Source organism: Wyeomyia smithii, chromosome 2 (genome assembly GCF_029784165.1).
Source record: "Wyeomyia smithii strain HCP4-BCI-WySm-NY-G18 chromosome 2, ASM2978416v1, whole genome shotgun sequence".
Taxonomy (NCBI): Eukaryota; Metazoa; Arthropoda; class Insecta; order Diptera; family Culicidae; genus Wyeomyia; species Wyeomyia smithii.
Window position 1 is genome coordinate 114,151,516 of NC_073695.1, and position 22,404 is coordinate 114,173,919.

Consider the following 22,404-nt stretch of genomic DNA (forward strand, 5'->3'; position numbering starts at 1 on the left):
ACTAACTTCTTTTCATCTTTTCGCAGATAGAATCATTTGGGATAAATTCTTCCAAAATTGCCAATTTACAATGTAGTCAAACGGGAACTACACAGACAGAGACATTCAAAACTAAGTGCTAACGGAACGCAAGCTGATATTATTGTAGTTGAATAGCCCTTTTCTAGGAAAGCTGACGTTTAGTTATGGTTTGTTAATTTAGATCACGAACTGCCCAATATTCTGTAGCAATGTTCTGATTAATACTCTTATGTAGTACTATTTTGTACCAATAAAACCACTTACTGTTATGCAACTTCCGTTCAATCGTAAGAAAGTCCCAGCTTCTTCGTGTTTCAGGTAAGGTTGTATCAGCCCTATCAGTCAGTGGTAAGTAATATATGTTGTAAATAGGCTTCTGTAGTATTTTTCCCACTAAAAAGCATTTTTCAAAATTTAATAATTATCATTTTCTATTATCATCACTGCATCACACACCAATGAGTTCGTTTTATTACTAACTTTTAATAAATTTGTTTACTAAGTAGTCAATTTTAGTTTGAGTTTTTGGTTTCCTCTGTCGCTGTTTGAGCGGGTTATGATTTAACTGGATGTATATATCATTCATTTCATTTATAATAACATACTTTTATATTAAATTGGGACTTAATTTGGTTTAATAATTTTGTCATCCACTTGTCGGGCTACAAAACCCATCTGACTTTGCACTATCACGACAACTGTTAAATCAAATCAAAAGTTATGAGACAATTATTTCAGCTAGTAACTAAAGCCAATAGAGGCGTTTCCAGCCAAAATGATCTGAAAATCTGGTTTCTGTTAAATCGAACCTTTGACAAAGAACTATGTCTATAGAGGTGTAAAACCAAACCTATAATCGAAACATGTAATAAAATTTGTCCAATTTCAAAAGCTTGTAAAACTTTGTTAGTTTCCAACAAATTTCCTCCCTTCTTGCAACAATCGATTGGAAAGTAGAAACCACCAAGTTCTGACAAACAGCCTAAAATGGTTAAATGCCATTAGGATCATACTCAGAGTTTGGAAATCGATTCGAGGCGCCCTTTTTAATCTAATATGGTGATTTTCGATTGCAGAGAAACAACCACGAATGGCCAATAACCCATATTGGATTCTGGAACCGAACAACACAATATCGCACGCTTAGCCTTGGGGCTAATAGCGGTCTCGATCAACTAGATTAGTTGAGAGAATTCGTTTGCATGTGTAGGATAAGTACAACGATACACCGTGCCCCAGTGCTGAGTCGAGAAAATTTCCAGCTCGAAAAGATCCTCGACTCGATCGGGAATCGAACCCGATATCACAACCGTGTGGGAGAGCTAGCCGACAGACATCGCTAACCACAGAACCACGGGGACCATACTCTTGCACACAACCCAATGTTTTATAAGCAAAAAAACTGCGTTTGTTTGACGTCAAACGCTTTCTAAAATTGCTCTTGCTCATGAATTTCTTAATAGATTTACTTATTTTACCAACATCGAAGATGGTGTGGTGGTCGCCAGATTTAATTTTTTTCCTCTCTCAAATTTTTTTTCACCAAATCATGTTCGACTTGACCGTTTGTTTTGTTGAATCTTAACTTAGCTTTAAAGGTAATTGGGTACAAAACATTAAATGAATTTGATTTCGTAAAGTTAACACGATTAAGCCCTATGATTCAATGAATTTATCAAACATGTACCTTTATGCCGAACGTTTGATTGTTCCTCCAGCCCCATCGCAAGCAGATTACCCATAAAAACTGGCCTAAAAATGCTGATATGGATCGGAACCTTATCCGTCAATGTCAAAGTTCTCTTTGATGAAGGAAATATATGTAGATATTTTTTTTTCGTATAATTGGCCTTTCACGAATACAGACCACTAGCGTTTTTTTTTTTTTTTTTCAATTCAGATATGATTTCGAAAACACAAATCGCTTTAGATATGAATGTAAACAAAATTGAAATGGAGTCAACAGTTTCATTTTAACTTCATTTGTTTCGCCTATCAAATCACATATTCGCTGTTAAACGAGTTTGATTATGGGTTCATCGCCTATCCATCAGTTTCAATCCAAATGAAACTGATGATGGTTTCAGCTTAAGGAAAGACTGACGCAGAGTACTCTTTACTTTTTTTCAGCGTGTCACTAGCAGTGTTATGAAAATGACTGCAAGACAATGACAGCAAATTTTCAACTGATCCGGCTTTCATTGTATTGCACAACTCTCTCCGCTCCCCACATGATCGGTCAATAGTCCGACAGCAACTGACGACAGCACACATGCAACTCCAGACGGGCTGTTATTTTTCATCTCCTTATGTCTGTTGGTAATTCCAAGCTGTCGCAAATGACAGCCTATAATCTCCCGACATCTTCAACACGAAGGGATGTCAGGTGAGTATGATTCAAGAGTAAAGCCGATGAAAGAATGAAAGAGAGATGGTGCGAAGCACGTTTTTTCTTACGTGGGAAACAATATCAACAATGGAAACAGTTTGCTTTGTATTAAATATGCCACCGCCCTGTGAAAAAGGAGAAACGAAAAAATGCAAGTCGACGACAGCCGTAGCCGATCAGCAGGCTGTCAACAGGAACAGGACATCCTTATGTGCAAACTAGGCTATCATGTCCGAACGATCAAAATACATGCGCAAGAATGTGCTGTCGTACGCAACACAAGACAGTTTCTTTGCCTTGTGTAAGCTGTAGCTTAGGGCGCCAATCATCGTATGGAAAAAAGTGACCAGAAAATTTCAAAAAAAAAACCCTATACAAAATGTTCACCTGCTCGAAAAAACACCCTGTGCAAAATTTCAGCTCAATCGGACTTAAATGGGGTGGCGCAAAGCGATTGGAGTTTGGCTTATTTGAAAACCGAAAAATCACCCAAGGGGTTTTTGAAATTTCGGGTTTCGAAATTTTTTTTTATGCCAAATGACTTAAAAACGCATGAAACGTCGAGAATTGGTGTCATCCGAAAAAAAATTTTTTTGCAAAAATTTACTCTCTGGGACTTAGTCGTTTTTTCAATTGTGGAAGGCGGAGTTCGAAATGTTTAGAATTTATCTTTTGAAATTGATCACTAGTCTCTCGAAATAGCTTGAATAATGATATACACTATAACTAGCATTGAATACATTATGTTTCATTAGGGAGGTTCTTTTATTCGACATAGGGTGGTTCATAATATTGTGTGAAATGAGTATAAAATGAAAAAAATCACTTTTCACTGAATACCAGTAGAAAAATTCCTGAAAATATAATATTTGTTATATCATTGTCGTTAGGGTGGCAATGTTGAATTAGATAAATTATAAGTTAAATGACAAAAAATTACAAAACAAAATTATTATGTGCAGAAAAAAAAATATCTCAACCAAAATTAAGATTGTGTCTCGTGGAAAATGTTGAATGCTTTCATGTCATTTGCAAAATCACACACGGGAGGTACATGGAATTTTAATATTTGAAAAATGTTTTCGATTCCAAGTGTCTTAAGCTTTTAAATGAAACCGTGGAAACTAATGGAATATGTTATATTATTTTGTTTGAAAAATGTACTCTCTAAGACACTTGCACTCGTCTTTCGAATGTTGTATCAGACAATTTATTCGTTTTATTTACCACAATAATGTCCTTTGCCAACACTTGATTGAACACACAGTGCTCTGGCTTATATAATCGGACAAAAGACTGTATCGATGTTGTTCAGTGATAATGAGAGTATAGGGATTTCAACCAGATAACTAATTTAAAAAAATAAAAGAAAGTTGTAAATTAATTATCGAAAACAGCCCATTTAAGAAACCTGTTTTTTTTTATAAAATCTACGAAAGTTTTCTTGAACAACGAAACCGGCCATGGAGAAATCAGAAAAAAAAGTTATATTTTTAATTTATTTTTTCACAGGGTACATTTTTTTTTGGAGGAACGAAGTTATTATTTACAACTTTGCCAGATACACTATGCGAATCAAATAAACCATTTTGACTGTAGAAATATTCTTGATTCTTCATAGAGTGCTCTATTGGAAATTAAGAATATGTCTACAGTCGAAACGGCATAGTGTCTTCGGCAAAGTTGTAGATAATATTTTGTCCTTCCAAAAAAAATATGCCTTAAAAAAAATTGAAAAAAAAATTTTTTTTTTCGAATTTTATTTTTCAAAATGATAATTTATTTTCTTGATTTCTATATGATCGGACTGGTTTCATTGTTTTGGTAATCTTTCGTAGGTTTTATGAAAAAAATCAAGTTTTTAAAAAATGAGCCCTTTTGAATAATTAATTTTTAATCTTTCTTCTAACTTTTGAATGAATAATTCTTGAGTGTAATATTTTTGGAAAGACAGAATTATTATCTACAACTTTGTCGAAGACGTCACACCAATCCAACTAACCGAAGGTTTTTTTTATTTTATACTTATTTTTCACAATATTATGAACCACCCTATGCCGAATAAATGAACCACCCTAATGAAATATAATGTATTCGATGCTAGTTATAGTGTATATCATTATATAAGCTATTTCAAGAGACTAGTGATCAATTTCAAAAGATAAATTCTAAACATTTTGAACTCCGCCTTCCACAATTGAAAAAAACGACTATGTCCCAGAGAGTAAATTTTTGCAAAAAAAAATTTCAGATGACACTAATTCTCGACGTTTCATGCGTTTTTAAGTCATTTGGCATCAAAAAAAAATTTTCGAAAACCGAAATTTCACGTACTGATTTTTGGGTGATTTTTCGGTTTTCAAAAAAGCCAAACTTCAATCGCTTTGCGCCACCCCATTTTAGGTCCGATTGAGCTGAAATTTTGCACAGGGTGTTTTTTCAGGCAGGTGAACATTTTGTATAGGGTTTTTTTTCGAAATTCGAGATGACCATTTTGCCTGGCACCCTACTGTAGCTGTATGTGAGCTCTCATGAATAGCTCATGCATGAGGCTTTAGAGTGAAAAGAGAGAAAAGTCGTCAGTATAGTGTCGCTCTCCAGTCATTCTCCTAAGCAGCGTTGCCGATCCTCCAGTTTTTCCTGGATATTTCCATTATTTTTTAAGATCGCCAGCGAAACAGCTGAAGGTTGAATATTCCCAGTTTTTTGAAAATTATACCAGTTTTATCCAGTTTTCTGTTCATCACCACATTTTTTGAACTCATTTCCATTATATGTATAGTCTTTTCAGTATTTTGTGCATTCATGCGCCTCGGTTGTAAGATTTTAATCGAAATCTACTCAATTTCAAGTACGCCAGTGACTATAATCTCCATGTGTAAACAATATTACGTTTGCTGATTGCCTGAAGCACGGCTAGCTACAAACCCACCCGTGACAAGTGGGCACCAAGACTAACAAAATGGCCCGTGCGAAATGGGTACAAAGCTACCACATATAGTCCTCAACTGCTAACGCTAATTACTCACGATTGGTTCGCTGATGCTCCGTCTAGTCCGTCGCGATCGTCATCCCAATAAGGTTGGCTGTGTGAGTGATCACTACACGTTCTTATTCTTCACAGCTATTCCTCCGCTGCCACGGTCAGCACAAGATGGCAGCCGGCATGCCACCGCGTTAGTTTCCCACGCGGAGTAGCCTGCTTGCCAGGCCGGTTGCGGCGACTTGGCCTTCAGGCCGAAGCTTTTCGTCTCCTGTGGCACCAGGAGTCACACCACGGATACAAAACCCGTAACACTCGCGCTATTCATGCGTTTTCAGGCAGGCCGACACTCACTGCACGTTTTCCCACCTCGTTTTCGCAAATCCCGCATACAGACCGCCTTGCCGTGCAAGGGTCCCCTCGTTTTCACGCGGCCGGTGAGTTGCTGTTCCGCGATTCACTAGAACCCGTTTTACCTGGGTTTTCTTCCCAACTGGCACAACGACCTTTCACTCGTTTGATATGATGGCGCACCGCACTGCGCTTTTGGTTTTATCGCGACTCGCCACCACCACGCTGTACTTGTGCACACCGCGACGGCTCAACCAGAAGAGAGCTAAAACGTTGCCGCTTTCGCTTCACGGAAGTACCGTTCTTTTTTCCTTTTGTTGCTGTCATCGTTTTGACGTTTCTTTTTCTTGAATGTCCCTTGTGGCAGACTTCACGATTATGTGTTTTTATAGCAGCATGAAGAGTAACCGTTCGCAACCGACGTATCGATTGACGTTTGGGTTATTTCTTACGCTAATTAAGCCCATGAAGTGTTGTGATGAGCTAACTTTATTCTTAAACGTAACAACAATTTTATTTCAGCCTTTTTGGTTACATGCAATAATACGGTGCAGTATTTTTGAACCGAAAATCAAATAAATTTATGTAGAAGCTTTAAATTTATACATACAGTTTTCCCTAGTTTTTTGTTTTGAATTCTTCCAGCTTTTTATAAAAAAAGGTTGGCATCGCTGCTCCTAAGCTTGGTCACTAGAAATTTGCAACGCATCACGTCAGTACCAAATCGACAGATCTAAAAAAGGGTTGTACGTCACTATCACCTGACGATTTTCAATTGAAAATAGCTTTGTCGGGTCCTGATATGTACAACAGAATGTCTTTTCCATCTTGTTTTTAAAACGATGAGTTGATTGGAGATGTTCTATAGACCATTTTACGACCCAGCAGGTGTCACTGATGCTGATGTTGATGATGCTTTTACATGCGTTATGTCGGCGGTTCCGAGCTATTTGTCGAAATTTCATTCATGAATCAGGTTTAGCAACGTATCGTAAAATAGTCTATAGAAAATATGATGTATTACAGCAATTTGAGTGATGTACTACAGCAATTTCCCAACACACGACAAACAGTCTAGTCGAACATGTTTTGGTAATTTTAATGTGATTTTTGGTTCAGACGACATATATCGTTGATTTTAACATATTTTATGTAGAAAATATGAGCTTTCGAATGATGTGAAAATTTTTTAAGTACGTGGATGTGAAAATCATATGTTCAATATGGCGAACACTTACTTTGATGTGTGCCTAAAAAGAATAATTTAAGAAACCGATTGAAATTTACATTTTCCCCAGAACAATGATTCTCTGAATTGAAAAAAACTTTCAGCAATTTGTCCGTTGTGTAGAAGTGAAACACTCTCACTTATCGTTCCTGAACACTTCGCATCTTTATTCAAAATTGAATTGTTGAATTTTTGCAAAAATCTGTCATCTGTGAATAAAATATTTTGCATAATAAATTGTTCAAAATTTTATTTTGTACAGATAAATCAATATGTGGTATCCTTGTCGAGTGTTCGTTTACATACTGAATGGTTTTCTTACGCACTAACGTTCCTTTGATTTGGCTGTTATAGTCGTAAAAAGGCACATTAATGAGTAAAATGATATTTGTTAGAAGGGCACGATGTCCTGACTGAAAAAGCGACATCTGTTGGTTCAATGTTGTTGAAACCACGGGACATTTTCAAGATACTTTTGATGATCGCGGGACGCATTTCTGTGCGAGACATTTTGTTAAAAAGAGGGAGTTGTTAATCCCGCGAAATGCGAAACGTCTGGTCACTTTAGATTTTACTACTGATAATAATTTATTATATTATAACAGAAGTGCTAAATACAGTAGACACTTGCGAAATTTTACAGAGATTTTAGTATTTGGTTACTTCAAACTCTGCATTCACCATGATACACCCTGGTGATTCCTAGTGATATAAAAGTGTGTAAATATCTGAAAGCAATCGCACATTTATTTGGATTCATAATTTTTGTTAGCCAATCTTGTGATTCTATTGAATGCAAACAAAATAGGCTGCAACAGATACACCAGATTTAGTTATTTTAGTCTTCTATACATAATAGTTTTCCAAATCAATCAAAGACAAAACAACCAACAGAATTTCCATGCAGAAGTTGCACGTGAGTGGAAATGTTTCAAAGCAACGTGTTGATTATTGGAACACATGTACAACAAATAATGTGAGTGAGTATGTTACATCTCACCAAGCCCACATTCTTTGTCTTACTCGAAAACTAAGCTGAGCTTTGAACTGAATTTCTATTTTTAACAACGGCGTTAACACGCAAGTTCATTAAGCAGACAGTATGTGAGTAGAGGAAGAACGAAAACTAAGCGAACTGGAAATATGATACAGATTTGGAAAAATATACCGCATCCCGACGGGACTTGAACCCGCAATCTCCCTGTCTCCGGCATGGTGTTTTGACCAATTAAACTACGGGGGACGGTGGTACTGTTCCACAATCTATATCGTATCACATTCCGCTGTCGACTTATTCTATTGCTCATCCCTAACTACACACACTGCTGTGCAAGCGTTATTTATAGACTGAAAGGAATGTCTCATCACACACAGAAGAGTCAGCTGATGCTGATAACTCTTATAGACCTGTGTGATCGAGACCGAAGTCAGTCTGCGTCGTGCGTCGTGCGTCGTAAACATCGCTAGGATAACATAGCGTATGCGAAATCACAGTAAAGCTGCCAGTCAGCATTATCACTGTCAACTGATTGGAGATGAGAGCTATTATCACTTTCAGTTTGTTCGTGTTGAAACTGATATTCGTAGTTTACAGTTTCAACTGAAAATTTATCACTGACAGTGAAGGTTTGCAACCCTGCTGGGGATCATAGTTAACCTTGGGTGACCAGCTACCAGAAACCAAAGCGTGTGACCAAACTCTTTGACGGTCACAATAAAATCCTTTGGTCGCTGAGCCAGCTTGATCTTTACTCCTATTTATATTGTATTTTTTTTAGTGTCAGCAAACCGCAGTGCCAGGTCCACAATTTATGTTTGACGATGCCTGTTGTTTGTTTACGCGTATAAATAATTGTCAGTAAATGTCTAAGCAAAAATTTTGCATATACATACTCCATTGTTATGTTTGAGTTTTGTTTAATTTTTGTTTAATAGCCTCGTTTGGTGTCGTTTTGCTTAGTTTTTGTATATAAATTATTTCTATTGTTTGTTTATATGAATTATTTATTTAAACTATTTTGTTGTATTTTGCATGCATATGAAATTTAAATTTAGGAGAAAACAAGTCGTAGATTAGGTCAAGTCAATAAATTGTTCTAAAAAAAACAAATGATGATAAATGAAACCCTGGCACCAAACTAAACGATAAGTTTATAAAAGCTTCGAGTCGTCGGGTACAAACAACGGGGTAGTGCGCTACGCGGCAGGGAGGGTCTACGATGGAAAGCGGACAGGTTGTAAATAAAAAGGTCGGATAGCAAATATGCGGGAGAATTTTTGATTATAACCCGGAGGAGTGTAGTCGCGCGTTGAATATCCAGTTTCGAAGTTTTGGCGGAATAACGCCCTAAGTGAGACCTTTTGTGGCCAAATTGGAAAACCATTTTGTACGCTAAGTTTTGGCGCGTCGTTGAAAACCGCGGCCGTGGTGAAAGGCGAGTTAAAGCCAGTTGAAGTCATCCATAGTGCAACAGTGACACCCTCCGGGTTTCCCACCAGCCGATTATCCAGCGATCGACAAGCCGTTGCTACCCTTGTGACGCCTCACCGATAACCACCGAGGCCGCCTTGTCCGATACTACAACGCCCAGTTGGCCAGAAGACCAGATCCGACCAGCGAAATCACCGCAACTCTAAAACAGCAACGCAGCCAAGCCACCCAACCAACATCTACACCCCCACCGAGCGGAGTGCCCGACGGACGTCTCATCGTGAAAAAAGATATGCGCAAGTGAAAATAAATCCCTACTTACTCTCCCTTCCCGCGAAAAGCAATTTTAATAAAAATTTTGTATGGTCTCGTAATTTTCAAGCTGTTCTTTGTTAAATTAATTGTGAGTCCTTTTGACTTGTTTCCGCTCAGTATTAGTGTATAATCTGTGAATTTCGCTCAGTAACCAACGGTATAGGTGGGTTGAAAGTCCACCCGATTGAATTTTCTACAGGAGACCAAAGTAACGACCCAAAGCTGGGAATAAAAAGCAGCTAGAAGCAGTGATCTGTAACAAGCGATACCGTTTTGCTTAGTCGACGGTAGCATTGGGGTCTTCTTAGCTGCAGCGAGAAAACAGAGTATGTAAAGAGGAAAGGATTACCTACGAGGAACAATGCGCAGCAAATCCTCCTCACACTTAATGATCTTATCCTGATCCGATCCTGGAAGCTTGACGTAAACTATTCCTTCTCGGCACAATACGCTTGCAGGTTTCCCATTCCTTTTTAGTTCGCTGACGTCAGATTTAATTTTCCTAGCTGAAGGTATCAGATTCCCGTTAACAAAGATTCCCTTACCCGATTGAAGCCCAATTTGTGCCAAAGTTAGAGAAATAGAGTGTAAATACTTAGCCAAGAAGTCATTCGGTTGGTTTGAGATCGCGAACCGAACGAGATAGATCGTTCTCGAGGTTGGGACTTAACCAGACAACGCAAATCCACCAGAGGCGTTGGAGAATCGGTGTAACCAAGTACCTTGCACCACAATTGGAAGTATCTAGACATGTTTTCATTCGCCCTGTACGGGACACCGCAGATGATCAAATCGTTCGATAGCATCTGCCTGCTGGTTGGCACATGCCTCGGTAACAGTTGATACGTCACCTGTGAAAATGCTATTTCATGTTTGTTACGGTGTCCTTGGATACGAAGGAAAACCCCGTTTATACCACTCCAGGACAAAATTCGAATAGTTATATGATGCTAGATCCGGCCAGGAGATCGTAGGGTCATCGTGTTTCTTCTACAAAGGAACATAGGACGACGCTTCTGTAGACACTCCTTCGGGTTGATCTTCCCGTTTACAGTCCTAGTAGTCACGGCGCACTTCGCTTGCCTTATAACCAAATTATATATTTCTTGGCAAACTTCGAAAGTTTCTGTTTCCTTAATTCCTCCGGAACCTCAAGATTGTGCTGGGCAGTGAAGAACAGTAGCCCCGAAAGCTGCCGAAAGTCCGCCTTTATGTAAGTCTCGCCATCTATTATGTAACAATGAGGCTTTGTCTGAATCTGAGAGTACAGTTTGCAAACTCGTGCCTCCCCCACCGTATTTCACCGTTCGTTACGATTTGGAGCCGTCTGCGTTACGTTGCAATCCTTCCTAGCCCTTGGCTCTCTGAACGAAAGACTTGGACAGTTTCAACTTTTTGGCCACATCCCCGACCGGAATATGCTCCAAGTTTCGTAATAATATTTTATTACACGACTCACCATTGAGTGCCCGATTCTGAATTGTTTTTCGATAAGAGAGTCAAGGATTTTCCAGGTGCTTGTTCAAAATCAATTCACAACGTTACTTTTCGAGTGACACCATTTTTTGAAATTTACAAAAAAAAAATCGACGGCGATAAAAATACAGTGTTAAGAATACACACTTCTACCCGTGATGCAGTTTGAGGTGGGACACCCTCGAAGCAAATAACTGGTTGAATTTCGTCTTTTTTGTTTCTATTGATCACAGCTGTTGAAGGGGTTTGCATTCCGCCTAAAAAGGTAAATAAAAACTAAAAGAAAATATATTTAATGAACAATGAATCACCATCTTGTTTTTTGCCTTTCTCCTAGAAAAGTATAGCAATCACTTGCAAAACCGAAAATATAAAAGTGCTCCAAAGGGCCGAACGGCATATATCACTCGACTCAGCTCGACGAGCTGAGCATTTTCTGTATGTGTGTGTGTGTGTATGTGTGTGTGTGTGTGTGTGTGTGTGTGTGTGTGTGTGTGTGTGTGTGTGTGTATGTGCAGATTTTTATACTCACTCACTTTTCTCAGATATGGCTGGACCGATTTTCATGAAATCAATTGCAAATGAAAGGTCTTGTTGTCCCATAAAACCTTATTGAATTTCATTCTAATCGGATTTTTAGTTTCGAGGTGGTGTATCAAAATGTAAAAATCATAAAACATTATTATCTCAAAAACTACACAACCGATTTGAACAAAATTGGTCTCAAAAAACGGGCTACCTGGAAAACCCTTAAGTTTTGAATTTTACAAAGATTGAACATGTTGTTCAAAAGTTATGGAAAGAAACGTGTTCTGAAGACTGTTTAATCTCCCTCATGTTTCTCAGAGATGGCTGACCCGATTTTCATAAATTTAGTGTCAAATGGAAGGTCTAGTTGCCCCATAAGACCTTATTGATTTGTTTTGTAATCGGAATATTAGTTTGCCTGTTATGTTTAAAAATGTGAAATCCAGCTATGAAAAGTAATATATTCCGAAGACTACTTGGACTCACTCACTTTTCTCAGAGATGGCTGACCCGATTTCCACAAAATTAGTGTCAATTAATAAGTCAAGATGCCTCAGAAGACCCTATTGAATTTTACTGTAATCGAACTGTAACTTCATCTGTAATGTACCGACTTGCGAAAATCACGAAACTTCATTATCTCAGAAACTACACAACCGATTTGATCAATATTGATATCAGATGAGCGGGCTAGTTAAGGGTTAACTGATGAATTATGATTGAACACGTGGTTTCAAAGTTTGGCTGCCCTATACGTTCCCCTTTCATTTGATTATAATCGAACTAAAGCAACTGTTATGTATCAAATTGTTAACAATACAACGAAAGTCTATTATCTCAAAGAGTACATGACTTTTTTGAACATTACTAGTGTCATACGAACGAGTCATCTCTCAAACCTACAAATAACAAACTTCATAACAATTTGATATGTGGCTCAAAAGTTATGGAAAGAAAAGAAATTCAAAGACTATTTAAAACTATACCTGCTTTGATCGATATATGTGGCCTTAACATAATTTAAGTGTGGTATCGTACTATTTGAACGTTTCAAATTCATTGATTCCTTGCGATGTGTTTAAAGTCTGCAAATGCTTAACCAATCGGCCATAGGATATGATCAAATAACAACTCGTTTGCAATGATTGGTTTTAATCGAAATGACAACATCCTCGACTGTTGGCTTGTGTACAAATATATTTATATTGAGTGGTATTCGGTCATTTTCAGCAGATTTTCTGGCATCAATCTGACACCGGAAATACCCATATTGGGAGGTATTTAGTTATTCAGGTTGTTTTCCAAAAATTAAACTGGTCGTCTTTAAATTCAAAATGGTGTCCAGGGTCAATGTTTGGTTTCTATGCATCATCACGTTTACGGAAATATCCATATTGAGTATTATTCGGTCATTTCCCACTGTTGTCTAGAAGTTGCCATTTAGCAATTCAAAATGGTGCCTGAGGACAATTGTTAGCTCCTTGCATCATTCTGGTTCCAGAGATACTCATATTGGATAGTATTTTAGGCTGTTTTTCACAAACCGGTAGTCGCCATCTTGTATTTCAAAATGGTATTTAGGATACTGGTTAAAGAAAAACTCATATTGGGTGATATTTGGTCACTTTGGACTGTTTTTTAGAAGCCGAAAGTCGTCATTTTGAACTTTAAAATTTGCCTGTGAAATCAATTTCTGTCATCTGGGCGTAATTCTGGTTCCGGAAACATTCATATTGAATGGTATTTGGTCATTTCCGGCTGTTTGCCAGACACCGGAAGTCACCATCTTGAAATTCAAGACTGTGTCTGTGATCAATTTTTAGCTTCTGTGCATCTTGCTGGTTCCAGAAATACTCATGTTTAATAGGAATCGTCCATTTCAGGCTGTTTTCCAGAAACCGGAAGTTGCCATCTTACAATTCAAAATGTTGTCCGAAGTCGATTTGTGGCTCCAGTGCATTATTACGGTTCCGGAAACACCCATATTGGGTGGTATTTGGTCGTTTGCGCTGTTTTTCCGACACCGGAAGTCGCCATTTTGGATTTCATAATGGCAATTGGAGACAATTTCTGGATTTTGAACGGCATACTGGTTAAAATGATGATGATGGTCCCACCTCATACCCCTACATCGGTTTGAGCTGGTCGATTTATCTAAGTAAGATATTATATAGAGTCATACAATGTAACCAGTTGACAAACAAATAACGGACTGGTTATTAATACAGACATACTAACCCTTCAAAAGAATACCAATAATTTGAAAATAAATAAAAAATAAACGATTTTTCAATAACATTGATCCAAGGCTCATCCAGAACGTTTCCAACCCGAAAATTATCTGGACTTGGTTAGGAATTGAACCTAACATTTAGGAGTGTTAACTAATCAGAATTGGTTCTGGATAACGATCCAGAACTACGAGAGAGATCCTATGACACTATAATTCCCGATAACGAGCTCTACAGTCCACAGGCAAACCCAAGCCTTTTCAGTTTTTTTCTCCGAACCCTTTTTTTAAATCGTAAAAGCAAATAAATTAAGAAAATAAAGGTGACAGCAGTTCTTTAGTTGTGCAGAAATTTATGTTTCATTTGTATGGGACCCCTCCCTTCCAGAAGTGGGAGGGGTCTTAAACTATCATAGGAACCTTTATCGACACCAAAAACCCCTACATACAAATTTTCACGTCGATCGGTTCGGTAGTTTACGAGCCTATATGGATCAGACAGACAGACAGACCGGACTGCATTTTTATATGTATAGATTACAACATCAATATTTTAGAACCTAAAGAGTGAATATACATTTATTGGATTGAAGCGTTCATGTAAATCTGTTTTTACAAATAAAAAATAAAAAGAATGTCTTTTTCAATTTTGATTTTCAAACATGATTCTCTCGAATCTATCAATGTTGAGTTGTGCCAGTGTTGAACGATATCGACCATTTAATATTTCGGGATCATGGACATTCCACAACAATGTCGGAACAAGTATTCTTGCGACCTTGGAGTTAGTAGAATCAAATCTCAAGGACCGGTTGCGAAGTGTAATAAACAGAAGATCAATGAAGTTTGATAATGAACTCCATTTCCAGTTTTTTTTTTCAAAAAAACAAAACTAACAACAGGTGTGTTGAAACAAAAGAAAAAGAGAAAAAATTGTTTTGGTACAATCGCTGCATGAATGTTGGTTTCATCCCTTTTTCGTTAAATGTGAATTTTATATAATAAATAATAACCTATCACTGATATTTTAATAATAATACTAAAACATAGGAAACAAACGTTGAAAACAAAGGTGCAAAATGAATTATAAAAAAATTTGAACACGAGAACGTATGTTAAACCAGAAAAGTCAAGGTGATAATTAATCTAAATCTAGCTCATGTGTAGTTTTCAATTCAAAAAAGTCATTTGTATTGCAAAGGAATTTGTTTATGAATGTTAATGTTAGAAATTCGAATCCTTCAATTCATGCTAAATCCGAGATCCACGATTTTGCATGACGTAATCTATGAAAGCGACACTCAATCTTCATTCTTTGGAACAAAGCATATTCAAGGAATGCCGCTTTGTTACGCGAACGCAGTCATATTTTAGATTTATAACAAGCAGTCGTTTTACTGACGCAGTGCAATGTTGACCAACAAATGTAGTAATCTATGCTTTACACTCCATGGTTTCCATACCTATTCCTGCAGCTTAATATGAAACGAAACCCGTTTCTGGTACGATACTTTTTCATTGCGAAGAATAATTACTATTTCACATCAAATTGAAATAGGTTTACGAGGAAACAGCAAATTGTCGCAATAATGTTGCTCCAATTACCTCGTTGATTGACACAGCTGTTCTTTTAAAAAAAAAGGTAAAATCAATTCAAAGGAAACGGAAAGTCCAAAAGCTTCAAGTTACTATGAAAATGCGGCAGATTTTTTAGTCTCAAATCATGAATAAATGTAAATATTTTACTTGGATGAGAAAGATCGAATCAAACTGCACCATCAATTCTGACGATGTTGTCTCCACCACTTGCCTCAAATAGGGTATTTGTGTTTATTTCATCTCCTGAGTAACAATCATCGCGCTTTGCCGAGGTAATTGAAATCGGCAGTAGAGTAAAAAATTAAACCAACATGTTCGATCTCCTTTTCTGTCTACGTAGATGCACGGTTTTTAAGTCATTATGCAGCTGCTCACCCGGATAACCACCGTTCTCCTCCAACGATGAGCCAGTTTACACACACGATCTAGTCTGGTCAGTTTCGCAAAACTGCCGAAGTTGACGCTCAATTCCAGCAGCAAAACTGGTGTGCTTTAATGAACGGATTTGTATTGCAGACTATTTTTTTCAGAAGAGGACTTCTCAATCATAACAAACAACTATAATTTTTTCTTTACCAAACATTATATATCAAACACATTCTATATCAAACACAAACAATACAATAATCCGAAATTTAAGATTGTTATTATAAAATAATCATGTGAAACAATCAACATCATAACTTAAGTTAAGCTTGTCCAAGAACAACTAATTGGTTTTAACTGTTTGTAAGAGTGTATTTATACGCTTGTACGTGAAAGTTTTTTTTTTAAATTTCATATTTTAGAAAATAGACTAAAATGATGAAAAATCCCACTCGAATAAAATGATGGAACAAAAAATTAATAGAGTTATTGTAAAAATTTCGCGTACCCGGGTAATCCTGCGTACCAGTGAAATAGTAAAATGTTTGGAAAAATACTGTAATGTAGAAACCGCATTTGCCACCTTTTCAAAAAATAGTTTTGCTAATCTTTAATGACACAGAAGGAAAGCTCTTAGCCTTAAGGTATTTATTCTCAGGCTTCCTTCTATCCCCAGTCATTGCGATTTGCTAACCTTTACGAGCTACTCTTTTCTATACTGCATCAATAATTACAAAATCCAGCGTTACCCTCGTAAAGAACGTAATAGTTTTTCGGTGTAACATCTTCCTATATATAAAATAAAGTTACGTATATGTGCGACCGCCCATAACTTTACCACGGAGCGTCTGTTTTGAGCTGGCTTTGTTTTGTTGTGTTCGTCTTCATCCTAGGCAAATTGTTACGGCGAGAAAACTAGGAAAATTTAAAGGAGAATGGTGAAATTCACGAAAATAGAATTTCCATACAACAAAGAAATGAGATCGCAGAAGGCGCAATGAACAACAATAATATGACAGCAATTGAAAATAGGTGACTCTCGACAGTTATTTTGAAATCATCCTTTAAAAGATACCACCGAAAATTAAATACAAATAGAATCACGCTCGACTGGTGGCTACCGTCACGGTGATCGGTTCAACTATCTAAACATATAAAAATGCAGTTCTATCTGTCTGTCTGATCCGACTACTGGAAACGACTAAACCGATCGGCGTGAAATTTTTGGGTTTTAGGGGCCGATAAAGGTGACTAAGATAGTTCGGGATCCCTTCCTTTTCTGGGAGGGAGGGTTTCCATAGAAATGAAACACAAATTTCTGCACATCTCGAGAACTAACCATTTCCTTGGAAGCAAATTCGACAGGTGAATATTTTTAGGGGTTGCAAATATGTCAATAATAGTTTAACACACCTCCTTCTTCTGGAAGGGTAAAGTTTCCTACAAATGGAACTCAAATTTTTTCACATCTCCAGAACTAATCCAGTATATGGAACCAAATTTAGCACGTGTAGGTTTTTTTGGGGGCTAAAAATATTTTAATGGTGTTTCAACACCCCTCCCTTCCCTCGATAGGAGGGCTCTTATACAAATCAAACATAAGCTTCTATGGTGGTTTGATACTCCTCCCTACTCTGGAAGGAGAGGCAGGTCTCCCATACAAGCTAAACAGATATTTCAACCAGGTTTTCCTGAAAACAGCCTACAATGATCAGGTCGATGCACAGGAGTCAAAACTCGACTCCATACGCCATTTATAAATTTAAGGTGGGAACTTCCGGTTTCTAATACGGGTATTTCCGGAATCGCTATGGTGCTCTGAAGCCACAAGTCGACCTCAGACAACATTTTGAATTGTAACATGGCAACTTCCGGTTTTTATAAAACAGCCGAAAATGGCCGATTTCTATTCAATATGAGTACCTCCGGAACCAGAATGATGCACAAAAACTAGAAATCGATCACATACACCATTTTGAATTCTAAGATGGCGACTTCCGGTGTCTGAAAAACAGCCGAAAATGACCAAATACCACCCACTATGAGTATCTCCGGAATCGAAGGCTAAAAATTCACCACATACACCATTATGAATTTTAAGATGGCGACTTTTGGTTTCTGGAAAACAGCCGAAAAAGACCAAATAACACCCTTCTTAAACCAGAATGACGCCCAGGGGCCAGAATTTGTCTCCAAATGCCATTTTGATATCCAATATAGCGACTTCCGGATTCGGAAAAACTGCCGAAAAAGACCGAATATTGCTTAATAAAAATATTTCCGTAATCGAGATGATGCATAGAAGCCAAGCATTGACCCTGGACATTATTAAGAATTCAAAGATGGCCACTTTTAGTTTCTGGAAAGCAACAAAATTACTGAACACCACTCAATATGGGTATTTGCGGAATCAGACTGATGCCAGAAAAGCAGCTGAAAATGATCGAATACCACTCAATATGAATGTTTTCAGAATAGAGAAGAAGCCAAAATTCAAAATGTACAGAAGCCAAAAGTCGAGGATGTTGTCATTCCGATAAAACCAATCATTTCAAACGATTTACCTTTTGACTTTGATCATATCCTATGGCCGATTCGTCGTGCATTTTTAGACTATAAACAAATCGCAAGGAATCAATGAATTTGGAATGTTTAAAATTATTAAATTAAACACAAAAATAGGCGAGACGAAGTTTGCCTGGTCAGCTAGTATTTATAAAAAAGCTATTAAGACAGAGTCCACAGAAATCATCCATAACAAGAACTTCACCCATTACAGTATTATTAAATATAGGAAAGAACCTAAAATACAGTTTACCCAGTATTATGGGCCAGCCTAAACTTTGTATTGGTTTCTAATGTATGTCAGTAACATTCAATAGCCAAGTTATACTTCAATGAACGTAAACAACCTTTCTCTGAATGCCGTTTTTGTGAAACCCCTGCACTATTTTTTCTGTGTCCAGGTTTTGCATTTTATGAACATTGTCTAACTGAAAGTACCCAACGCTTTCGATAACACTGGCTCGCATTACCTGAGTATGGTTGTGGCCTCACTAACAAAAAGCTTTCGCTTGCAGTGCGTCTTGAACTGTCCTACAGATCAGACGTTTTTTCGGTTGCTTGTGGACTGGTCTTTGACTGCCTATAGCTTCAAAGTTTGTGTTTTGTCAGTGTGTCTTTTAAAGATTACCTGAAAGTTATTTCCCATCAGTCTTTCTCAAGACTTCCTACTTTTGAATTTAACATTTGTTTTAACTTTTTTCGTATCACCTGAAATGGCTGGACGGAAAAAGAAACCTCGCATCGCTGCGGGGAGGAAAAGAGAGGCATCTCTTTCTGACACATCGAGTGTCTGTAGTGACAATCCTTTTGATATTTTGCCTGAGCAAGAAGCTGGTGAAATGGAAGTTATTAATAACGAAACTATACAAAATATAAAATCTTTAAAAAAGGAGAAAGTTCCACCTATTGTGGTAACTATTTCTTCTGAATTTAATATATTCAAAAAGGAACTTTCAACGTTTGTTTCTGACGTTAAAGTTACCTATCAAATTGGCCGTAGAGGTGAATGCCGCTTATTAGCCGACTCAGTAAAGGGTCGTGATCGTCTTGTTCAGTATTTAACTGACAAGATGTACAAATTTTTTACATATGACACCAAGAACACCAAGCCGTTCAAGGTTGTCTTGAAAGGTCTCACCAACGATCAAAACGTTGATGAGATCAAACTTACTTTAACAGAATTACTTGGCATAGCCCCTACCCAAGTAATTCTAATGAAACAAAAATCACGAGGCGAAAACAGTCAGAGAACTGGAATTTCCCTTGTTAATTATTTAATTCATTTTAACCGCAATGAGGTTAACAACCTAAAATTTTTTGAAAAAGCACATGCTTTGTATAATGTGCGTGTAAAGTGGGAAATTTATAGGAAGTATGGCGGAGGTGAAAAGCATATCACCCAATGCCGTACTTGCCAACGTTATGGCCATGGTTCCAAATTCTGTAACATGGACCAAAAATGTCTTAATTGTGGAGACTCTTCTCACAAAAAGGACACATGTCCTGTGAAAGAGAGTAAAAATTTTCGCTGTGCGAATTGTAACGGCAACCATATGTCAAATTTTTATCAATGCCCAGTCCGTTTAGCAATTGCTAAGGCAAGGCAAGGTAAACAAAATTCAATTTCTCGATTAAAACCAACTTCAAAACAAAATTCTCCAAGCGTACCAGTGACGCATAGTTTACCTACTCCTTTGCATACCCGTTTAACTTATGCACAGGTTACAGGTAGTTCGAACATTATACCGCCTAGTGTTGGTAGTTCGAAAATGACCGTTAATATGAGTAAGCAAAACACGCTAGAAAATAATTGTACACCTGTCACTCCAGCTAATATTGCTGCCGAAAATATTTTTTCTAATGTCAACTGCCTGGGGCCTATTACGGCAGGTAAACTTTCTTTTTTGCAACAGGCAATGTTCGATCTTATGAACGCCATGTTGCAGGCAAAATCAATGTTTGAAGCCATTCAAATAGGCACAAATTTTACTATTAAAATTGTTTCTAATTTAAAATTTAGCAATGATTTTAAATAAAACAATTAAAATATTAAATTGAAATGCTCGCTCTGAAGGCCAATGAGAATGAGCTTTTTAATTTTTTAACAGTAAATAATGTGCCTATTGCAATTATTACTGAAACATTTTTGAAACCTAACATAAAATTAAAATATGATCCCAATTACGTGGTTCATAGATATGATAGGATTCAGGGTTCCGGCGGTGGAGTTGCAATTGTTATTCATCGCCGAATCAAACATCGTGCTCTTCCCCATCTTGAGACGAAAGTTATTGAAACTTTGGGAATTGAAGTTCAAACTGAACTTGGGATTTTATTTATTGCCGCAGCATATTTACCATTTCAATGCACACGCGAGCTCAAAAATTATTTTAAAGGTGATTTACAAAAACTCACCAGAAATCGTTCGAAACTTTTCATAATCGGCGATTTTAACGCTAAACATCGTTCATGGAATAATTCTCAAAGTAATTCCAATGGCAAAATTTTATTCAATGATTGTTCTTCAGGATACTATTCTATTTTGTCTCCGAATAGTCCTACATGCTTTTCTTCTGTAAGAAACCCTTCAACAATTGATTTGGTGCTAACAGATGAAAGTCATGTATGTAGTGATTTGATCACACATGCTGACTTTGATTCTGACCATCTTCCAATAACTTTTTCTTTATCACATAAATCAGTTTTAAACCCTATGAGCTCTGTTTTTAATTATAACAAGGCTAATTGGAAAAGCTACAAAACTCATATTGAGAGAAATTTCAATAATGAGCTTGATTTGCAAAACGAAGTGAATATTGATTCCGCTTTGGAAGCATTAAAATGTGCAATTGTTGATGCCAGGAATTATTCTGTTCCAAAGGCTCAAGTGAAATTTGATTCATCAATAATTGACGAAAATCTTCAACTTCTAATTCGTTTGAAAAATGTCCGCAGACGTCAATATCAACGTTCTCGTGACCCTGTTTTTAAAACTATTTATAAAGATTTACAGAAAGAGATTAAACATAGATTTACTCTTCTGAGAAATCAAAATTTTGAGACTAAAGTTGAAAAATTGAAACCATATTCAAAACCATTTTGGAAGCTGTCGAAGATTCTTGAGAAACCTTCAAAGCCTATTCCAGTTTTAAAAGATGGTGAACGTTTTCTTGTATCCAATGAACAAAAGGCTCAAAGACTTGCTCAGCAGTTTGAGAGTGTTCATAACTCAAATTTGAATTTTGTGAGTCCAATTGAAAATGAAGTCACACGTCAATTTGATTTAATTTCTTCCCAGAATTTTTTACCTGCAGAAATAATTGAAACTAACTTGAATGAGATTAAATCAATTATTAAAAATTTCAAAAATATGAAAGCACCTGGTGACGATGGAATCTTTAATATACTAATCAAACATCTCCCTGAGAGCACAATAGAATTTTTAGTAAAAATTTTCAATTGCTGCTCCAAATTGCATATTTTCCCAAATTATGGAAAAATGCAAAAATTACTCCCATTTTAAAACCGGATAAGAACCCAGCTGAAGTTTCAAGTTATCGACCAATCAGTTTGCTTTCTTCAATAAGTAAACTGTTTGAGAGAATTATTCTTAACAGAATGATGTCACACATCAACGAAAATTCAATTTTTGCAAATGAACAGTTTGGATTTCGCCATGGGCATTCCACAACTCATCAATTGCTCAGAGTTACTAATATGATACGAGCTAACAAATCTGAAGGTTATTCCACTGGAGCTGCTCTTTTAGACATAGAAAAAGCATTCGACACTGTTTGGCATAAAGGTTTGATTGCGAAATTGCAAACTTTTAATTTTCCAATTTTCCTAATCAAAATTTTAAAAAATTATCTTACTGATCGAACTCTGCAGGTTGTCTATCAGAATTCAAAATCTGATAGAT

General features: G+C 36.9%; 1 protein-coding gene across 13 annotated transcripts in view; it reads left to right on the forward strand.

The window, feature by feature from the left end:
* The window catches only part of LOC129722796 (uncharacterized), a 155,954-nt gene that overhangs the window by 83,293 nt on the left and 50,257 nt on the right, over nucleotides 1-22,404 (forward strand). For 11 of the 13 annotated variants that reach the window (XR_008727648.1, XR_008727644.1, XR_008727642.1 and 8 more), the window contains one exon: nucleotides 27-279. The exons of 1 other annotated variant lie outside the window; for it this stretch is intronic. The gene's annotated coding sequence lies outside the window, so the exon portion shown is untranslated. Of the gene's footprint in view, nucleotides 1-26; nucleotides 280-22,404 lie in introns of those variants that run through there. One more of the 13 variants, XR_008727649.1, reaches the window with a different exon arrangement.